The sequence below is a fragment of the Elaeis guineensis genome, chromosome 6 (genome assembly GCF_000442705.2).
Source record: "Elaeis guineensis isolate ETL-2024a chromosome 6, EG11, whole genome shotgun sequence".
NCBI classification, from domain to species: domain Eukaryota; kingdom Viridiplantae; phylum Streptophyta; class Magnoliopsida; order Arecales; family Arecaceae; genus Elaeis; species Elaeis guineensis.
In genome coordinates this window covers 7,716,054-7,737,448 of record NC_025998.2, presented here as the reverse complement: position 1 = coordinate 7,737,448, position 21,395 = coordinate 7,716,054, and the positions used below count along the sequence as shown (strand labels likewise).

Genomic DNA, 21,395 nt, shown 5'->3' with positions numbered 1-21,395 from the left:
ATTTGCTTATGAGAAGTTTCCTCCACCTTTCCACCATGGTCGGCATCATCAAGATTTAATTTTTTGAAGAGGATAAATGGAGATACGAGCTATAGAGGCAGCGGGGTAGGAGGATGGCAAAAGGTTTTGACTTTTAATAACAACTCTGTCTGCTTCTTATTTTCTTTCTCTTTTTAGAATAAAATTGAGTTATAATAATTTAAAATATTTTTTATTTTTTTTATCATACCATTTATATTTATATTTTTTATTTTAAAAAATATAAAAAATAAATTTTGACATGTGGCATTGTAGGAGATTATCCTATAATCTTACGTGTCAACATAAAATACCATCCCTAATACTCATGTATCACTTTACTATAATTATATAAATAGATAGATAATAATTTAAAATATTTTTTATTTTTTATCATACTATTTGTGTTTTTATTTTTTTATTTAAAAAATATAAAAAATAAAGTAATAAAACTTGACATGTGGTATTACGAAAAATTATCCTATATGATAATTACGGAAAATTATATAGATGTTGGTTACCAAACTCTATGATGCCCAGCATCACTTGGAAGTATTACAAAATTAGATTCCCCATTTATCTATAATTGCAGTGGATGGGGTGTCCATGCCGTTCTCTGCATATTTTAGCAGGTTCTATGGATGCCAGAGACATATTCCCTAACTACGTACAAATAAGATACAAAAATATACAACTAAAATTTTTATATCACATAATAAGAAAGCAAAGTCAACAGAGGAATTAAACAAAGGCACCGAGGTCATATGCTTCAACAGCAAAATTATTAGCGATATAAGTAGATATTCTTCTAGTATTTGAGAAGGGTAGATAGATCAGATGTTATTGGAGTTCTCCTGTGTCATCCGTTGGGCAAGAGATTGAGCCGTTCCAACAAAATTTCAAGGTAAGAAAGGCACAATTACATAATTTTCCATATAAAATCTTTTGTAATTATATCTCATAAGGCCATTTGAAATTGCTTCCATTATAGTCGCAAATTTTCCATAATTACATATGATACAAGATGATGGTATACCTTGGTCATGTCCGATGTTAGCCATGCCTCAGCATGGTGCCAATCTAGTCAGGCTCGAGAAATACTTAAGATTCAGTGGCAGTTACGCACCGAACAAAATTTTGATAAACAAAATTATTGGCAATTTTATCAAAACTAATGAATTATTTTGATAAACAAAACCGAACCATCTTCTGCCTTTGACACTGAGAGGCAGGCTTTGTGGGTATAACAAATAATCTCACCCAAGGGAACTTGCATTCCTGAAGCAGACTAAGACATAACAAGTAAAAACTAGTTTGTCCGGCATTTGCACTTCCTTTATACGCCAGATCCATCTCAAAAAAAGAAATCAAAATAATAAAAATAAAAAAAAATGGAGAATATACTTGCACTAAAGACCTCAACGAAAAGGTATCTCTAAATCAATGCTATGATAGACCACTCTAAGAAATCAGTTTTCACATTACAAGTGCAAGTTGGTGGTAAATGAATTCTATATCTTTTTTTTGTGGTTCTTTGGCAAGAGAAATTGCTCACCGTATATACTTTTTTTTGACTGAACACTACATATAAAATTAAAGAGTAAAAATTTCAAACTTAACTATAGGTCCTCTATTTTTGTTTTCCACTCACCAGCTACAAGGAGCATGCCATCATCATGCATATGTGGAGCACCTGGGATCCCAAACCAAGACTAAATCCAGGAAAATGTATGCATTGTTGGCCCGAAAACATATGAAAAACATGTAAGATCCGTATTTAAGATATAGCTAATACTCTATCCTTATGCATAGTTCTCAACTCAGTGACACTCCACAGGCAACTCAAACATAAGAGGAAGTTCAGACCTGGCCGGGCACGTAAACATTGCCATTGTATTCAACAGGATCATATGGACTTCCACTAGCAAATACTGCTCGGCCCTGCGAATCGCAGCAGTGTTAACAGGGACGCAAAAAGTACAATCCATGTGGACCAGTGCATGATATGGATCAACAAATTGAGAAAATGTGAACCATTACCATACTCCATGTATATGCTTCCTCATCAGATGGAGAGAATTATTGGCTTCTGGATATGGTATTTAGAAATTGTCAGCATTTTAACCAAACCAACTAAAGAAACAATAGGTTGATCAAGAAACATCTACCTCATTAAACGAGGCCATGGATTCAACTACCTACTTTGTGAAAGCTTTTTGCACTCCAGATGATCCTATCGAAACAGGCTTAGTAGCCTAAGCAAACAAAGCCAAGTTAACAATCTCTTATCGTTAGTCATTATAAAAATATTGCAGGGCACTTTATTCTTTTCATTTGAACTTGCTTTCCCCCAAATATCAGGATTGACCAGACAATCATTCAGTCAGCCATCACGTATCACACCAATGATCTACCAGTCTAACTAGAACCACCTACGAAGAAAAAAAAGAGAACGATGAAATTCAATGGGATGACATAAAAGGCAAAAAAGCTGAGAATTTTATTTGTCCGGTCAGACTGAGAAAATGAGAAAAAAAAAATCTGCAACTATGGTGATCTGGATATAGGTGACTCACCCAATTCACTTCCCCATGGTCATTTCATCTAAAAATTAACTACACAAAAGACAGGAAAATTTCAGGTCTCTAGAGTAATTTTTGGTACTTTATTTCCTCCTTATTTCTCCCTCCCTCTCTCTCTCCTATTCAATTGCCAAATGACAAGAGAGAAGACTCCCTCTCTCTTATTTTTCTCAACGGTTAGCAAAGAGCGGCTTCGTTCGAATAGCGACCTCATCGTGTATGCTAGCCTCCGTAGCACAGCAGGGAGCTCAACCGAGGTGCTCGTAAAGGTCAACGGGCAAGGATTCGTTGCGACTACCATCCCCTCAAAGCATTAGCATTGTTGGTCAAATAGCAGTTCTTTCATAGCAAGGAGACTAGGTTGAACTAGAGAACCTGTTGGTAGAAGATGAAGAAACTATCGAGCAGCATGGCATCCTAAGGGAATTTTACAGGAGACAAAACACGGGAGCAGTCAGGCAACATGTATATTTATGAAGCGGGTACCATGAAATCTTTCTAGTTGCAACAATCTTTTGCACGAAAGAATGGTTAATCTTTTTTCTTGACATCGAACATTGGATCATTTTTTGTACAAACTTAAAACCACTTCAACCTCTTTTTTCTATCCACATGCGTGATTCTTAAAGTTAGGGATGGTAACGAATCTCATTAGTGAACATCCATATCCGTCCGCAGTCAGACATTCGATATCCATATCCAGCCGTGGCCACTTCTTATTGGATCAGATAGATAAGATCAAATCGGATGAAAAAACTCATGATGCAAATACCATAAAATATTTATAATTTTTAAAAAATAAATTAAAATTATATTGAATTGTATTTGAGATGTGATATATTATTATCTATTTCAGATATTTTATATAGAAAAGAATGGATAAAATCCATTCCACTCCATATTCCCGACTCAAATAAAGGGGTGGGAGTGCGAGACTGCCACGCGCTCGATTTGAAAGGAGCGAACCCTAGCTGGGTTATGATAGGCTGCTGACAGAGACGAGTAAAACCCTTCCAATGCCCCCTCGCCTCCTTTGCCCTCTTCGGTTCATCTTCTCGTCGTTTGTGTTCTAAACCTGATCCTATGCCCTTCCGTTATCGTTCGATCTCAAGACCCGCCCTCTCTTTCATCAAGTCTTCCATAAGGAAACCCGGCAGCCCCCTCTCTCCCAATCTCCCCTCTCGCCCAATTCCTTCGTTTCCAAGGCAAGATCTCTCTTATCGGTACTTCTTTCACTCTGTACTCGATTTTTTTTTTCTTTTTTCTTTTCTGATTTGTTTTGGTTCTTAGGGTTCCTCGTGTGATGGGTTCCTTGCAATCCCTCCAGCCGTTCCACAGCGCTGTGTCTTCGGCTCGGCTGACCTCGCGACTGGGGATAGACTCCAGGGCGGGCTCAAGGTCGCTGTCACAGGGTACGCTCTGCAGTTCCAACCCTGGAGTCTGATCCTCTCTAACCTCCAATTTCTTTCTTAACTATTTGGTGGAGTAAGACACCGGCTCTCTTTCTTTCTGGCTGTTTTTATTTCGTAGTATTGGTGACTTATTAATTTGACAGATTTTTCTCTTTAGAGTGTTGTGATGCTGAATTTTATCTGTTTATGTATTAAATATAGTTTTGTTTGTAACTCTGTTTGATATTTATTTGGTGGGAAGTTTAGTACATATGATCCAAAATAGTGAAGCTACATTTGACTGGGATCTGATTGCTTGGCTTTGCACGATTTCTGAAGGAGAGGTCTTTACAGTGAAGGGAATGTGATGGGGATTCATTATTGTTTCTGTTATAGTTGTTTTCACTTAGTATACACTGACGAGAAGCTCGAGTCTTATTTGGCTCATATGGGACCATCACCAATGTCTTGATCAAGAGTTGAAAGGGCTTAGGTATTATGGATGTGTATGAACAACACATGCTAAAGATGAGTTGGGTTTATCAGTAAGTCGAACATTAATAGTGCATTTGAGAAGAAAGAAGATAGGGACTTTCGTAGGCTTATTCTGGAGGTGAATGACATTAGATGAAATGGGCAGGGACAGGAATGCTTCTTTCAGTGGTAGAAGTCTAGGTTGGAGGAACTGCATGGTAATTTCTTAGCACCGTGTGAAAGACTGTAAAAAAGCATCTTAAAGAACAGCCTCTTCAGCAGATTTTATATTTCATTTATTGCTGTCAGTTGATAAGGATACATCATTATTGATCACCATTTGTTGTAGTCAGCATCTTCTTAAGTAACCCTTGTGCTGATATAGTTGCAAATGTAGTCTAGAATGTTGATTGCCCTGATTAATTTCTTTGCATTAAGGGAAAACTGCTGTCTAGTTGCAATAGGAAGATACTTCGTTCATGTATTGATCTCAGTAGAACTCTCAAAAATAGCTAAATCTGTATGTGTAATGTCTGTTGTTAAGCATGGTTGTATCGTTTCACAAGTCAGTTGCTTGTTCATGAGTGTATAAATTTGTGATATGCTGTTACATCAGTCATGCTGCTGGTTTTCGTGCATTGTTTTACTGATTAGTACATTGACTGCATTGTGTGTGTGGGTGGGTGCGCGCGCGCGCGTGTATCATTCTTTTCCCATTCTCTTGAGATACCCTTGTATTCTAGACCTTTGAGTTTGAAATTCTGATTTAAAGATTTCTTGACCAATCAAAGTTTGCACTATTTTATTGCTCTTGCTATGGATGAAATCCTTATGGATGAGCATAAGAAAAACAAAAGGTGGGCCTTGGTGGCAGATAGTTACAAACTTGACATGCTTCTATCTTCAAGATCGTGTGGATATTTTATCATAATAACTTGTTAGGGTGGCAGCTTTGCCAATCACTGCAATCTTTAGAATAAAGCATTTTCCTATGTGCTAGAAACTAAGTATTGTTCTTATGTATATTTAATCTGACTACCATAGTTGAACAAATAGAGACAAGTTAGAATACTTCATACTTCGCAGCATTCTTGGGTTCCTTATGATCCTCTGAGGCTCCCACTATCAAACAGAAAAAACGAGAACCATTTTGCATGCACCTTGGCTTCTAAGATGGCTTCATTCTTCATGCTTTGGATGATACCTGGTTTTATGTTAATGCACTTATTGAATCATTTTGTGACATATTCATTTCTTGAATTTCTAGCGAAGTTTTATCACTTTCATTGACTTTTTTTTTCTGAAGTCTTTTTTGGCATGCAATGGATTTTCCCCTTTTTCCTTGGAATGACTTTTAGAGGGCTTTTTGTCAACCATGAATGGTTGACCTATTCTGTATGCATGGCAAAATATTCAGGAAAAGGAGAAAATGCAGATATTGTGATATCAAGACTAGAATCACTTGGTTCTTTTATCCACAGAAACAAGGGGTTTTGAATTTGGTCTTATCCTCATATAATCTGAGGCTCTCAAGTGTCGGAGAGTTTATTGATAACTGTTTGAAGTATTTAGGATAAATTACAGTAACACCCCCAAGTTTATGCCATTTTCAGTTACACCCCTTATACTTTAAAAAGTGTCAAACAGATTCCTAAAGTTTCAAAACATTTCAAAGAGACCCTGACGGTCACTTAACCCCTGATGGCGTCCGCTTGCCATTACAATGGACAAAAATGCCCCTCTCTATGGAGACTAAAATTTTCTCCTCTCTAGAGGGAGGAGAACAACACGAGGATGGTGGCTTCGGTCGGAGCCGCTATTGAAGCAGTGGGGAAGGCGGCGGCGAGGCCATCGGGGAAGATGGCTATGGACTTCGTGATGGGCGGCTTCGCGATGGTGGTGGCGAAAAGCAGGGCAGCCATTGATGTCTTGGAAAAATCTTGTGGGCAAGCCAGAGTGCCTTCCATGGTGATGGTTGTCTCCTTGGTCATGAATTGGAGATTGTCCGAACTCAGCTCTTGATTTCCACACCTCTCTCTATGTATGTCTTGCTCTATCTTTCTCTAGAGGCATTGATGATGAAGCTCTTGTAGATTCCTCCAGTATTTTTCTTTTGTGACTATTGTGAGACTCCCCTGACAACCTCTACTACCATTTGTGGACAAATAATGTAGAAGTGGGATGATGGTACGAAGGTGAATTTGAGCCTCTCGCCACTTGTTTGTGTCTTTTTTATGTTCTGAGATAGGTACCTTGTTCATCATTTTGATCTTTATTCCTAAAATAATACTTTTTTATGATATTTGTGTTTTGAAATCTTGCAAATCAAAATTGTTCAGTTGAAGTTTTTTTGCTCAAGGAATTTTATAATGTTTTGGTAGGGTTTTGTCACAATGATATTTGTCGTCTTTATTTTTCTCAGAATTGTCACTATCACCCAAATGGCATCAAATCTTCTTTTTGGTGCATACGAGTCTTCTACTTGATTCGTGATTCTAACCGAATTTGATTCGTGCTTGTCTCAAGTTGAATCTAGAGACATGCTCAAGCTGCTTGATTCATTGGACAGCTGTGTTTTCAACCCAATATTCTGCTTAGCTACGAGACTTGATGGAGGAACCAGGAAGAGTTGGTCAGTTGGTGCTCTGGTGCTATCAAGAGCTGCCCTCTTCCACAATATGACATGGCTGTTATTTAAGACCTCTCTGTTTTGAATGCATTCTTCTCTTTATCTTGCAGTATCTTTTCTATTGAGGCGATGATGAAACCTCTTTTCGGCTTCTCTCTCCTATTTTCCTTTCGCAACAGTGCATGGTAGTTGGGGCAGTCCATTTGTTCATAGACACCTCAGTTTTTCTTCTTGTCTTCTTCATAATATATGAATTAGTTGTTTAATACTATAAGTTTGTCGTCACTGAAATTGCAGTCTCATTCTGCAATCTAGGTCTATGAACTGCACCGTCTTTATAGAATACAGAGAGACTTGATGGATGAGTGTCAAAAGAAGGGGCTGCACAGATACTCTGTACCGTCTAATACATCTCAGTCAAATTCTTTTTCATCTCAAATGCCATGTGAAGGCACCAAAAAGATATGGCAGATGTCTTACTTGCCTATAGTGAACACAAGTTGTGAAAGATCAACTTTTGCAAGCGCTGATGATATAAGGATATCCTTAAACTTTCTGAAGGAAAGTAATGTGCAGTCTGATGCTATTTCAATAAAAAATGGGGACTCTCTAAAAGATGCTAAATTTTTTGACTCTGAGCTTCAGAAACTTTTTAGGAGAATGTTTGACCTACAACTTCCAGCAGATGTATACATTGATAGTGAAGATTTTGAAAGATCAGGAAAGAAAAGTTTTGCTTATTCATTATCTAGAGTTACAGTTCTACCTAGCAGAACTTGCGGCTCTGATCCTGAGAATGATGTAAAGCTTATTTTAGGCACTGGTGAGGGTCTTAAATGCAAAAAATGACACCAAGGCACAAGATTCATAGACACAAAATAGTTTGTCAGATCACAGCTTGGCTGATTTTAATAAACCTATAAATATGGATGGTTTGATGGAGCAGCAAATTCAACTTTCACTCATTTGTTTGGCCTGAAAACTAACAATGAAAAGAATCAAGGTAATGTGTTGCTATCAAGATTAAACACAGATGTCTTAGGCCTACAAAGTGCTTTTTCTAAAGATAAAGAGGGCTGGCAAGCGGGCTGCCAATGGCGATGTTAGCAATGGCGAACCAGGGGCTGGCAAGCGGGCCGCCAAGATAGGCGCATACGGAGGACCCATCGAGCCCGATGGCTGTGATCCCGAGCCCCTTCATTTCTGATCCCAACTGATGTGCCAGAATGTTGGGGAAGATCCAACAGATCCAGGAGAGAGGGGGCAGCATCTTGAATGGGTGGTGGAGAAGATCAATCGGAGAGGAGGGAGGAAGGGGAAGCAGTGGAGGAATGGGTGGAGGTTAATTGGAGGAGGAGATCAATCGGAGATGGAGGGAGGAGGTGGACATAAGGGTGTTTTTGTCATTTTATAAAATAATAATATTATGTGATGGTCATGTGATAAGATTTCATTAATGGAGATGGACAGAAGGACCTCGTTGGAACGCTTCAAAACTTTAGGGATCAGTTTGATACTTTTTAAAGTATAGGGGGTGTAAGTGAAAATGGCCTAAACTTGAGGAGGTGTTTCTATAATTTATCCAAGTATTTATTGGCCGTATTGACAAAAGATGTAAACAAGTAGGGAGTTGGCTGTCGATCCAATGGTTTAAAAGACATGCAAAAGCTCTCCAGGGGCTTGAGGATGAAGGCTATTAGAAATTTGTAATTAGGTGGACATGATAACTAAAAAGCATCCTTGATTTTAGTGCCTATAATGGAATATCAGCTTGTTGTTGGTTCATATTTGCAAGGTTATCTCTTAGGTAGAGTATGGTTACAGAATAAATTGTGAAGGAATGAGGGAGACTTATCTCAATATGTTTGGAGAGATAGGAATTGTTCCGTGGAGTAGGAATTTTATGCATTTGGTTGGAGTGATAAATGCATGCATTTAATGTGCATCAGGTTTTGTGATGATTTGGATTTTATCACAGGGATGAAGTTGTCCTCTCACTTTTTTGTATATTTAGAGATAAGGGGAAAATGTAATTGGAGGGAATAATTTCCCCTTATTCTGCAATATAAGCCTATTCCACCAAAATGGTGGAAACTCTCTCACCTACTTGTACTTTCTGAGGTAAGGTTATTCCATGGATGAAAAATGGTGTTTGGCAGCATGACCATGGGATAAGGCCCTTATTTCTTGGTATACCACCTACCAAACATTGCCTTAGTTGCACAAGAAGCAAGCTAACAAAGGTTTTCAATTGCCACACCAGACCTCATATTGGATGAGTTAGGTTAGTATTGTATGTCCCTATATTGATACATTTGTATGCTGTTGGAGTTAGGACAACAGCTGTCCCATGTCTTGGTACATGGGCGTATCAAGCCCCTGTAATTGGTGCCATATCAGTTGGTAGGGTACACCCTATGTTAGGTAGTATTGGTTGATATGAAAAACCTTGAAGCTGGCCATGCTTTGGTAGCTTATTTCAACATGTTTTGTGACTCTACATTCCAAGGCAAGGATTCAAGTCCTAGTGGAATGTTCCGCAGGACACTAGAATAGAGTACCATCCTATGTGTCAAGACAGAGTCGTCCCACTAGCGTCCCAATGTCCTGATCAGGACGTCTTAGGACATCCTCGGTCCCAAGTATTGGAATGGGGTGAGACGGCGGCGCATCCCATTCCATAAGAAAATTGGGGCAGCCCCGTCTCACAGGATTTAAAACCTTGTTCTAGGATGTTCGTACAATTCATTTTCTAAAAACTTGAATGGAGTATAATTGCCAATTTACCTCAGAAGATGATGTATGGATGTTGATTTACATTTGATGCATTAACTCATGGAATCTAGCAGGCAACTTCGTGAAATGGTTTTACTTTTGCAACATTCTTCATCTGGGCATTCTTAGCAATTCTCCACTCTGGATGCAAAATCGATTATGTCATGTCAGTTCTATGATATAGGAAAGTTAAGCACTGTTGTATGGAGTTAGACTGGACTCACAAGTAAATTAGCATTTCTGAAATGCCTACGTACTGAACAGGCCAAAAAAGTGGGTGGCAGTTTTCTTAGTTGTATTATTGAAGTTTACAGATGATTCTTTGTTTTTTCATGATCTGCAGCTTTTTCTCTGAGTTAGTTTCTACTATCATGTTATTGCTATTGAAAGACTGCAACGTGTTATGAATTTCAAGGTTGAAAGCTCCTTGTGTAAACTCAACTGTTTGATAGCAGTCATGATTTTTGTGTCTGTTGCATGTATCACTCAAAGAGTCACAGTTTCAAGTGATTATTGAGTACAGTTTCAAGTGATTATTGAGTGTGACTTCTACGGAGGATAAGTAATTAGTGGAGAACTGGAGATCCAATAGGCTAATACCGAGCAAGTGTGATAAAAGCATGTAACTGTTGTTGATGATCCTATAGATATAGTTGGAAATAAAACAACCTTTATTAATGTGGTCTTGGAAAGCATAAATCCAGGATGGTGGGTTCCTCCAATGTTTTCCTTTGAGGAACTAGGTCTTGAGATAGTGTGTTAGAAGAAGAACAATGAAATAGACTTGGATGTTTCCCAAACAAAATTCCTAAATTCTAGTACATTAAGTTCTATCTCAAAGAAAAGACCTGATACATCTAATTCTTGCTAACATTTCCATTAGATGTTGTTCGTCCTTTGTTTTGTTACCCTTTGGACTCACAGAGGCATATCAGCCGTTGTTGGTTTAATGCTTGACTGAGCTACATGGCCGTGTCAAGGAGGTCATCAAGTTCCAATATTCTATTCTTGATTACGTATCACAAACTAGTGGATAAGCTTATATTGTAATCGCATGCATGTTATTAGGATTTGTAGCCAAGCTATCCTGCTAAAAGCAATATGCTCATCCCAAGCGTTAAAGTTGAATCATTCAGGTGGTGCAAGAGCATATGATTATGATCAGAGAATTGCAACAAGTAGGAATAATTGATATTGCTCCAGCGAATTAATGGAATGTTATGTTTCCCTTACTAAATGGTTCATGATTTAACTAAATTGTTCTCTGCTACTGGAAGCCTTGGGTTATATTCCAGTAATATGTGCTGAAAGATTACAAAATACATCTACCAAAAAATATTATGAAATGCATATATAGGCTCTAATATGACAGCCAGTAGAAAGAGATACCATTAGTTATAGGCATCTGCATTGTCTAGTGTTGGGTATAAAATATCTCCAGTCGAAGTTCTTAAGAAGCTGACCCTCTCAGGACTCTTCCGACTTCGTGCGGCGCTTTTCCAGACTTCTCCAGCAACCGAACTCCTCCGACCGACGAACTCCCACAGCGCTTTCTACTAGTACCAACCGAACTCCTCCGACCGACGAACTCCCACAACGCCTTCTACTAGTGCCAACCGAACTCCTCCGGCCGACGAACTCCCACAACGCCTTCTACGAGTGCCAACCGACCTTCTACGAGTGCCAACCGAACTCCTCCGGCCGACGAACTCCCACAACTCCTACGAGGGCCAACCGAACTCCTCCGATGGACGAACTTCCACAACGCCTTCTACGAATGCCAACCAAACTCCTCCGACGGACGAACTCCTACTATACCCTTCGAACTTCTTCAATGATAAGCTCTTTCAGTCGTCTATCGGACTGCTCCAAATGCTCTCTGGACTCCACTATCAGCCGACCTTTCACAGCAATTGACTATTATCCGAACTACTTTCAGACTTCCTCCTGTCACGATCAACTCTGCTTCAGGCTTCTTCCTGACTCCGCCAAGGTCCGTGCCTCTCCAGCGGCAGGACTTCTACAGCAACCAGACTTCATTCAAGTTTCTACGATGGTCGACCACCCTCCGAATTTCGTCGGCCTCCATCCGGACTCCCACGGCAACCAGTCTCCATTCGGGCTCCCACAGTGACCAGTCTCCATCCGGACTCCCACGGTGACCGGTCTTCATCCGAGCTTTTACGATGACCAGTCTCCATCCGAGCTTCTACGATAAGTAGTCTCCATCCGAGCTTCTACGATAAATGATCTCCGTCCGAGCTTCTACAGCAGGCGACCTCTCTCCAGATTCCTACGAGAGTCGGACTTCGTCCGAACTTCTACGACAGGTGGATTCCAGACGAACTTCCGCAACAGATGGGCTCCAGCAGACGGATTTCTACGACGACCGACTGCTTCCGGTGTCTTCTGTACCTCTCCATGCCATCGGCCTTCTACAGGTACCAGCCGAGCTCCTTCGACGGACGAGCTCCCACGACACCTTCCGGACTCCTCTATTGGACAACCTTCGATAATGCTTTCCGAATTTTTGATGAGCTTCTCTAGCAATCGGACACCAACCGGACTTCTCCAACAGAGATTCTCCGTCCAGGCTTTCGCAACAGACGACCTTCATCTGCAGCATCAATGCCTAAGACGCCCGACTACAGTTAGCACGTCAACAACCTCGAAAATATCTGAGCTTCTCTTAGACAGAGAGCTATTCAGCTCCACCCATCGTCCCAACCGAGCTTCAGCCATCCAGCCTGAACTCCCCAGCAAGTTGCGACAACGGACAACACTCCGCTTTCCGTAACAGACTCCACGTGGCCCCACCACTCTCTGGCAAGTCGCGACAACGGACACCACTACTCTCCGTAACAAACTCCACGTGATTCCGAACGGCCCACTACCAAGCGGTTACAGACATCGCTGTCAATCAGTTACGCTCTCCCGTCTATAAAAGAGACCTTCCAGATACGTTCTTCTCCAAGCTAAGAAAAGGCTAAGCTATAAGCTCTGGTACCATCTCTAAACTCTGCAAAAAAATTTCGTTCGAGTGCTCTATTTCTGTTGAGGTAGAGTACTGACTTGAGCATCGGAGGGTCTTGCCGGAGCACCCCCAACTCCGGTTTAAACTTTCCTTACAGGTTCCGACGGCGACCGTGATTTCCTCGACTCCAGCTTCTCCGGCGTCAGCGAAATTTTGCGCCAACAGGATTGGCGCTAGAGGAAGGGCTGTGTCTTTGCAGAACCCTTGTTCTTAAAGGAACACTTGTTCTTAAAGGAACACTCAACTGGACTATTCCCGGCTGCCTTCTTCAACATCTTCCTCTTCTTCTTCGACCAGATCCCAACCTGATGCCTCCTCGAAAGGCATCCACCAGGCGATCTACGGCATCCATGTCTAGATCCCAGTGAGATCCACCGGCTCCGGTCTCGTCTCCAATTTTTCAAGCTCCTCCCCCTCCGACGACGGCAGTCGGCATGGAGCAGTTTGACCTGCTGGTCCAGCAGGTCAGAGGCCTCACCGAAGTAGTGCAGGCCATGCAGCAGTAGCGGCAGCAGCCACAGGCATCCGTGCAGCTGAAAAGAGCATCGTCGGAGCTCCAGAATCCGGCGATCGGGCGACCCACTTGGGCCAGCCACCCGACATCCTCCGGAAGAGGGAAGCAGAAGGCGGAGAGCCCTCCGTCTGATCACGACTCCACCCCCGGAGGGTCCCTACCTTCGTTCGGCTAGAAAACCTTCGAGATTCGCAATCGAGAGGATTTCTTGGATCGAAGGTTCCAAGAGATGAACCGACGGATCGAAGCGCTCCATCATATTTCTCCTACTTGCTGTGAGGATATTTGTACTGACCCACTTTTTTCTCAAATGATCATGCAGGAGCCGATCCAGTCGAACTTCAAGCTCTCCCAATTTGAGAGCTACGATGGGACCTCTGACCCGGTTGACCACCTAGAGGCATTCCTCAACGAACCACGTCGCCGACCTTGAAGAGACCTTTAGCATCCTCCGAAAATACAAGATGAAGCTGAACCCAACCAAATGCGCTTTTGGAGTAACTTCAGAGAAATTCTTGGGCTTTATGGTCTCGGGGCGTGGAATCGAAGCAAATCCAGAAAAAATTCGTGCCATTCAGGAGATGATCGCCCCGAAGTCAATAAAAAAAGTCCAGCGCCTTACGGGGAGGGTGGCAGCTCTGAATCGCTTCGTCTCAAGGTCGGCCGAACGGTGCCTACCTTTCTTTCAGACTCTCAAGCAGCCGAAGAACTTCTGTTGGATCCTGGAATGTCAGCAAGCGTTCGAAGAATTAAAGAACTACCTCAGTTCACCTCCGCTATTGGCAAAGCCCCAGCCTGGAGAGTTGTTCCTATACTTGGCGGTCTCCCCTGTGGCTCTCGCGGCTGTTCTTGTTAAGGAAGAAGCAAAAATTCAATGGCCGATCTACTACATAAGTCGAGCATTGAGAGACGCCAAAATCAGGTACACTAAATTAGAGAAACTAACTTACGCCCTGTTGATTGCAGTCCGGAGGCTCCGACCTTACTTTCAAGGGCACACCATAACACTGCTCACCGACCAGCCGATTAAGGCCGTTCTACATCGGGCGGATGCTTTCTGAAGGATAGCGAAATGGACGGTCGAGCTCACAGAATTCGACATCAACTATCAATCTCGGCCGACAATAAAAGCTCAGATATTGGCAGACTTCATAGTGGAATACACCATCCCGGAGAAAGCTGAACTTGAGCAAGGTGAAGCCGACAACCCGGAGCTCCAGCCGAACTCCTCTGAAGAAAGAACAGATCTTCCTGATTGCTTTTGGGCCCTCTATGTGGATGGTTCCTCCAACATGTCAGGCGCAGGCGCGGGCCTGATCTTGATCAATCCAGAAGGAATTATCGCGGAGTACGCGCTGCGCTTCGAATTTTCTGTGATAAATAATGGAGCAGAATATGAAGCTCTGATTGCAGGATTGAAGATCGCCAAAGAATTAGAAGTAGATCGGCTCCAAGTCTACAGTGACTCCCAACTGGTGGTGGGACAAGTCAGCAGGAACTACGAAGCTCGGGAGGACAGTATGGCTAAGCATCTCGAAAAGGTAAAAGAGATCATCCCTACCTTTAGCAGCTTCAACATCAAACAGATTCCAAGAACAGAAAATATCAGGGCCGATCTTTTCTCCAAGTTGCTACACTGGCTCCGGCCGAACTACCAAGGGAAGTCCTTTTCGAAGTTCTGAAATGCCCAAGTACGGAAGAACCATAGCCTGTAATGGAGATCAGCCATAAACCCAGCTGGATTGACCGACTGGTTGCATATCTTAGAGACGGGGTTCTTCCTCATGATGCAAAAGAAGCTTGGAAGCTCAGAAATCAGGCCTCCCGATAAAGGGCAAGCTGTACAAGAGGTCATACTCTGTCCCTTTTGAAATATCTCCGGCCTTCTGAAGCTGACTTTGCCTTGTGGGAGGTACACGAAGGAGTCTGCGGAAGTCACCTGGGGGCCAGATCCTTATCCCACAAGCTGCTCTGACAAGGTTATTACGGGCCTAGTACCACGACTCCGTTGAATACGTCAGAAGGTGCGATCGGTGTCAGAGATATGCGAGCATCCAAAGACAGCCCGCTTCCAAACTTACACCATTGAGTGCCCCATGGCCGTTCGTGCTATGGAGAATGGATATCCTTGGATCTTTTTCCATGGCGTCCGGGCAGAGAAAGTTCCTCTTGGTGGCAATTGACTACTTCACCAAGTGGGTCGAAGCCGAACCATTGATGAAAATCACAGAAGCTAAAGTGCAAGGCTTCGTCTGGAAGTCAATCATTTACAGATTCGGCTTATCCAGAACCCTCATTACTGATAATGGACGATAATTTGCTGGGGCAAGATTTGCTGAATTTTGTGAGGACCTAAATATCTCCCACAACTTCACATCAGTAGTCCATCCGCAGGCAAATGGCGAGGTCGAGGTGACTAACAGAACTCTATTGCAAGGAATCAAGATGAAGCTTGAAAAAGCAAAGGAAACTTGGGCGGACGAACTTTATCATGTGTTGTGGGCATACCGAACTATCCAAAGACTGCCCACGGGGGAGATCCCTTTTGCCTTAGCCTTCGGAACAGAAGCTGTTATCCCGATTGAACTCAAGCTCCCGTCGGTGCGAATAGTGGCATTCAACGAGCAGCGCAATTCGCAGGATCTCAAGGCCAATCTCAACTTGTTAGAAGAAAAGTGGGAGGCAGCTCAAGTTCGGATGGCAGTCTACAGACAGAAAGTAGCCCGCTACTACAACTCCCGGGTCAAAATCAAAGTCTTTAGAGTGGGGGACTTAGTACTTTGGCGAGCCGTTGTTTCGCAACCTCAGAACCAAGGGAAACTTACCCCAAACTGGAAAGATCCGTATGAAGTCGGGGAGGTAGTCCGGCCCGGGACATACTATCTGAAAGAACTCGGAGGAGCGGACCTTCCACGACCGTGGAATTCAGAAAATCTACGAATGTATTACCGATAACTTTACCTTAAATGAAAGTTTCACATTCACATATCTTTTCTTTTGGCATGAGCTTATATCGATAGGGGGTAGCTCATTCAGACAATCGAAACTGACAGTGTCGGGAGCAAGAGGAGAACCTCGTCCCGACACAAACGAAGATCCGGTTATAGAGAGACCGGATGGGGGGAGAGGCCCTCACAACAGTCCTTATGCACCCCCACAAGCCATGTTAGGAACAGGAGGAGAACCTCGTCCTAACATGAGCAAGGTCGAAGGTCCGATTATTTAGAGACCGGATGGGGGGAGAGGCCCTCGCAACGGCCCTTATGCGCCCCCACAAGCCATGTTAGGAACAGGAGGAGAACCTCGTCCTAACATGAGCAAGGTCGAAGGTTCGGTTATTTAGAGATCGGATGGAGGGAGAGGCCCTCGCAACGGTCCTTATGCGCCCCCATAAGCCATGTTAGGAACAGGAGGAGAACCTCGTCCTAACATGAACAAAGTCGAAGGTCTGGTTATTTAGAGATCGGATGGAGCGAGAGGCCCTCGCAACGGTCCTTTTGCGCCCCCACAAGTCATATTAGGAATAGGAAGAGAACCTCGTCCTAACATGAGCAAGATCGAAGGTCCGATTATTTAGAGATCGGATGAGGGGAGAGACCCTCGCAACGGTCCTTATGCGCCCCTACAAGCCATGTTAGGAACAGGAGGAGAACCTCGTCCTAACATGAGCAAGGTCGAAGGTCCGATTATTTAGAGACCGGATGGGGGGAGAGGCCCTCGCAACGGTCCTTATGCGCCCCCACAAGCCATGTTAGGAACAGGAGGAGAACCTCGTCCTAACATGAGCAAGGTCGAAGGCCCGGTTATAGAGAGACCGGATGGGAGGAGAGGCCCTCGCAACGGTCCTTATGCGCCTCCACAAGCCATGTTAGGAACAAGAGGAGAATTTCGTCCTAACATGAGTAAGGTCGAAGGTCCGGTTATAGAGAGACCGGATGGAAGGAGAGGCCCTCGCAACGGTCTTTATGCGGCCCCACAAGTCATGTTAGGAACAAGAGGAGAACCTCGTCCTAATATGAGCAAGGTCAAGAGCCCGGTTATAGAGAGACCGGATAGGGGGAGAGACCCTTGCAACGATAATCTGCATTTGAAGCCATATCCACTGCATCCTTCATAAAGCTTATATAGAGTTTTAATAAATCAATCCTGGATTAAGGATCATCTTCATACTTAGGGTCTGTTTGGTTGCGTGAGTCCAAAATCCTATAAGATTTATGGGATTGAGCCCGTACAACTTAGAAAATCAGTTTGGACTGGACTAGATTAGAAAAAAATCTAGAAGTCTTTGGAGTGAGCTAGTCCGAATCCCACAGGGGGAAAAAAAACCTCATTTGTATATTTTTTTATTCAATATGCTTTCCTCTCAGGCAAAAAAAAAAATATTGGGCTGTGGGCTCAGTTTCATAGGGAAGACGCTTGAAAGTAGGCAAGATTTGAAGATTTAGGGAAAAAGTGGTACTGGTAGAAGGAATAAATTAAAGAATATTTGAAAGATCTTGCTGAACAGTTAGCATTTGACAATCTTCAAAGGGCAAAATTGTTAACGAAATATTCACATATGACTCATGAAGGTAACCAAATATTAAAAGTGAAACCTTAAACATATGTGGCTAGTAAGCTGGAATAAAATCAGGATAAAATTTATTATCAAACTCTCTGAGATCTGAAAGTTTTAATGATTCAGAAAATTAGGGAAATGTTTATTAGAAAACGCAAGGCATAAATATGTATTTGCACTTACTAGATGTACAGAGAGCGCTTTGCAAAAGAAGAACAGTTTTTTTGCATTTAAATTGGCAAGGTAGGTTATGTCAAGAAATATAATTACTTCCTTCTTAAATCTGCCCTTTGTAAAGTATTAAAATATATATATATATATATATATATATATTGAATCGGAAATTAATGCACCAAAATCAAAATCAAAGCACGAAATCCCACAGAAGATTTCAACGAAGCTGGGTGGTGAAGTGGTTTTGAACCAAGCTGGATAAATTTTTTAACGCGGTTGATCTGCTGGAAGCCAAATTGGATTCGAAGATCCAATAGAAACATGGATTTGATCATGGAGAGAAGGGATGATTCGGGCCTTCACAAAATTAGATTTATTGTTTTAATCCGAAATAAAATTTTTGATCATTCAGTTCTTAATCTTGCAATGAGATTAGAATTTTGATAGACACCATGGATTGGTCCTTCTGATCCCCGGCAGAATTTTTTTTTTTTTTTTTTTTTGGCTCCCCTTTTCGGGTACTTACGCAGCAAATGCTTTAACAGCCTTCCAACACAAAAAGACTGATAGGAAAATTCAATATATCTTCCAAATAAAACACTTTCACATCATCTGAAAAGGTTGACGGATGATCCACATGGATCTAACAAGAAGGAGAAGAAAAGCTTGGACCAATGCCCAGAAGTACTTAATAAAAAAAACAGAAAACAGAAAAGAAAGAGAGCAGAATGTTCCCTCGAAGTTGCGGCTAACGAATACCCAGAACTAAAAATAAGGAAAGGGTCTTTGTGTCCGTACCGTACAACTCAATTGAAGATGCGACTCTCGGAACACCGCAAAGCCCTTGCGCTCCCACCTTCTCCAGCCGTCCCAAACCTTTTTTTTTTTTTACCTTTTCAAAGGGGAGATCGGGTAGGAAAAAACCGACACCAATCACCCAATTTTGTTAAAGAATTAAAGAATACAATTTGTAAAATTTACAAAAGAGCAAATAGAAGAGCTGCAATGAGCATTAGAACTGCAGCAGATTGGATATCTTTATGAAAAGAAGCCACCCTCCAGGAAGAGCACATGTGGAGCAAAAAGCCCTCAGTTGGGGCACACCCAAGTCTTTGGGCAAAGGACAGACCAAATAGAGGCGGATAAGGGCGCAGACCTATTGGAAACCCAAATCTTTTGGAGTTTATTGAAACAGCTGCCTTCTTGCGACTGTTGGGCCTGTGGTGTCGTCTTCACTTGTCCAAAAGAGATCATTTATATAAGAAGTGTTCGTCTTGGACTAGTATGACACTGTAGGATACGCATAATTGCTGAACTTTTATGACTGCATCTTTGATTCAATATTTTATTTTTATTTTATTTTTTTGATGAAAAGGGAGATATAAAACAGCGTCCCATCCTTTATTGCTAACGAAAAAGAATGACACAGCTTACGTCAAGAGAAAAGGTTGGTCATCGGAGAAGTTGTCTGAGATACTTAATAAATATAATCTGGATAACGTTTTCTTAATTATTTAGGAGGTGAGATACCTTGGGGTCGACTTCTTTTTTCCCTAAAGCAACGTGATTGTAATGGTCATGAGATACCACGATACCCAAATCAAAGCAGTTACATAAGAGTAGATTATATAAAATTTACATGATACATAACAGTGGATGCAAAAGTAGAATTAAAACAACGAAAGTACTGATACAAGGACGGTAATATAAAAGAAACACCACAAGATCATGTAATAGGATATGACACCAAAACCACGTGCACAAAGATAGCGGGACACAGGGATGGTAATATAGAGAAAACACTGCAAGACCATGTAATAGATAGGATATGACTCCACAACCACGGTCATAGAGATGGCAGAACCTGCTACTCAAGCCATCAAGTTGAGAACCGTCCCAAGGGCGAAAGTAAAGTCTGAGACAGCCAGTGTAACCCAGATGATATGCTTCACCTTGTTGGAGATGGGTGGTTGCATGGCACCGATGACCAGAACCAGAAGGAGGTTGAAATTAATGAAATTGGCCAGATTGTACAACTCGGAAGCCAGCTTGTAGGACTCCGATTTGGCAGCAGGCCCTATAGGTTTTGGGGCTGCAGAGAGGCACAAGGCCCACAACTGGAGCATGAGCGGCAAGACTTTTTCGAGGAGGTTTATTTGGTGAGGAGGGGCATTATAAGGCACATTAAGTACCGGTACATCTGTAAAAGGTTCAGCCATTTTTTAGATGAAGGGAGAGCTAAAAGAATGGGATTTATTTTAGGAGAAGGGGAGAAGGGAGCTGGGTATAAGGAAGAGGGAAGAGTGGAAGGGGTTTTATAGACAAGGGAAAAGATAATATGTCAAAGGGCTGACGTAAGCAGCTTGCGAGCCCCCGCAAGCACCGCCCGTCGGCCCCTCTCGCCCGCTTGCGGTGGCTCGTCGGCCCCCCGCAAGCCTGGCGGGGCTGACGTAAGCTTCGGCATACTAGCTTGCGGTCAGGAGGGGCAGGCATTCTTATACCCTGCTTCATGGGCAATTCTTGACTGAATTCACAGCCCAACACCCAAAAGCCCCCGGGAGGGGGAGAACCGGCGCAAGTCTGATAAAAGCGTACAGGACTGCTTTCATTGGCCGATGTGGGACCTTGACCCTAGCCGCCCTTTTTTATTCTGGAAAAAAACTCCAATATACCAGGTCTTATATATTCTAACAAATTCATAAGCATGTAATTATCTCAACTTTTTTACTGAATCACTGCAGGTAAAATGGCCATCAAATTAATATATTATATAAAAATAGAGATATGATAGCTGAAAATTTGTCATATGTCATCGTTTGAAAATATAATCTCAATAAAATTTCAGTTGAAAAAGAAAAATTTAATCTTTTTTTAAATCTCATCGTTTGAAATCTGACTCCTTAATTTAAAATTTAAAATTTTTTTCTACCAACCATTAACTAATATTAAAATTTAAAATCAGATGAGATCGGATACATATAAATAACATTATAATCTCAATAAAATCTCAGTTGAAAAAAAGAAGAAGATTTTATCCTCTCTTTAAATGTCTTCGTTTAAAATTTGACTCCTTAATTGAAAATTTAAAATTTCTCTCTACCAACCCATCAACCAATATTAAAAATTAAAATTAGATCAAATCGAATATATTTAAATAACATAAAACTATTATAATTAAAAAATATATATTAAAATTATATCGAATTATATATCCTATCAAATTTAAATTTATTTTTTTCAAAATCC

The 21,395-nt window shown here is 41.8% G+C and overlaps 1 long non-coding RNA gene across 1 annotated transcript; it reads left to right on the top strand.

The window, feature by feature from the left end:
* Positions 1-3,512: 3,512 nt before the first annotated feature.
* On the top strand, positions 3,513-4,262 carry LOC105047417 (uncharacterized). Its single transcript, XR_012142005.1, has 2 exons — positions 3,513-3,805; positions 3,891-4,262. It is a non-coding gene; the product is annotated as an uncharacterized lncRNA (long non-coding RNA).
* The last annotated feature ends 17,133 nt before the right edge of the window (positions 4,263-21,395 follow it).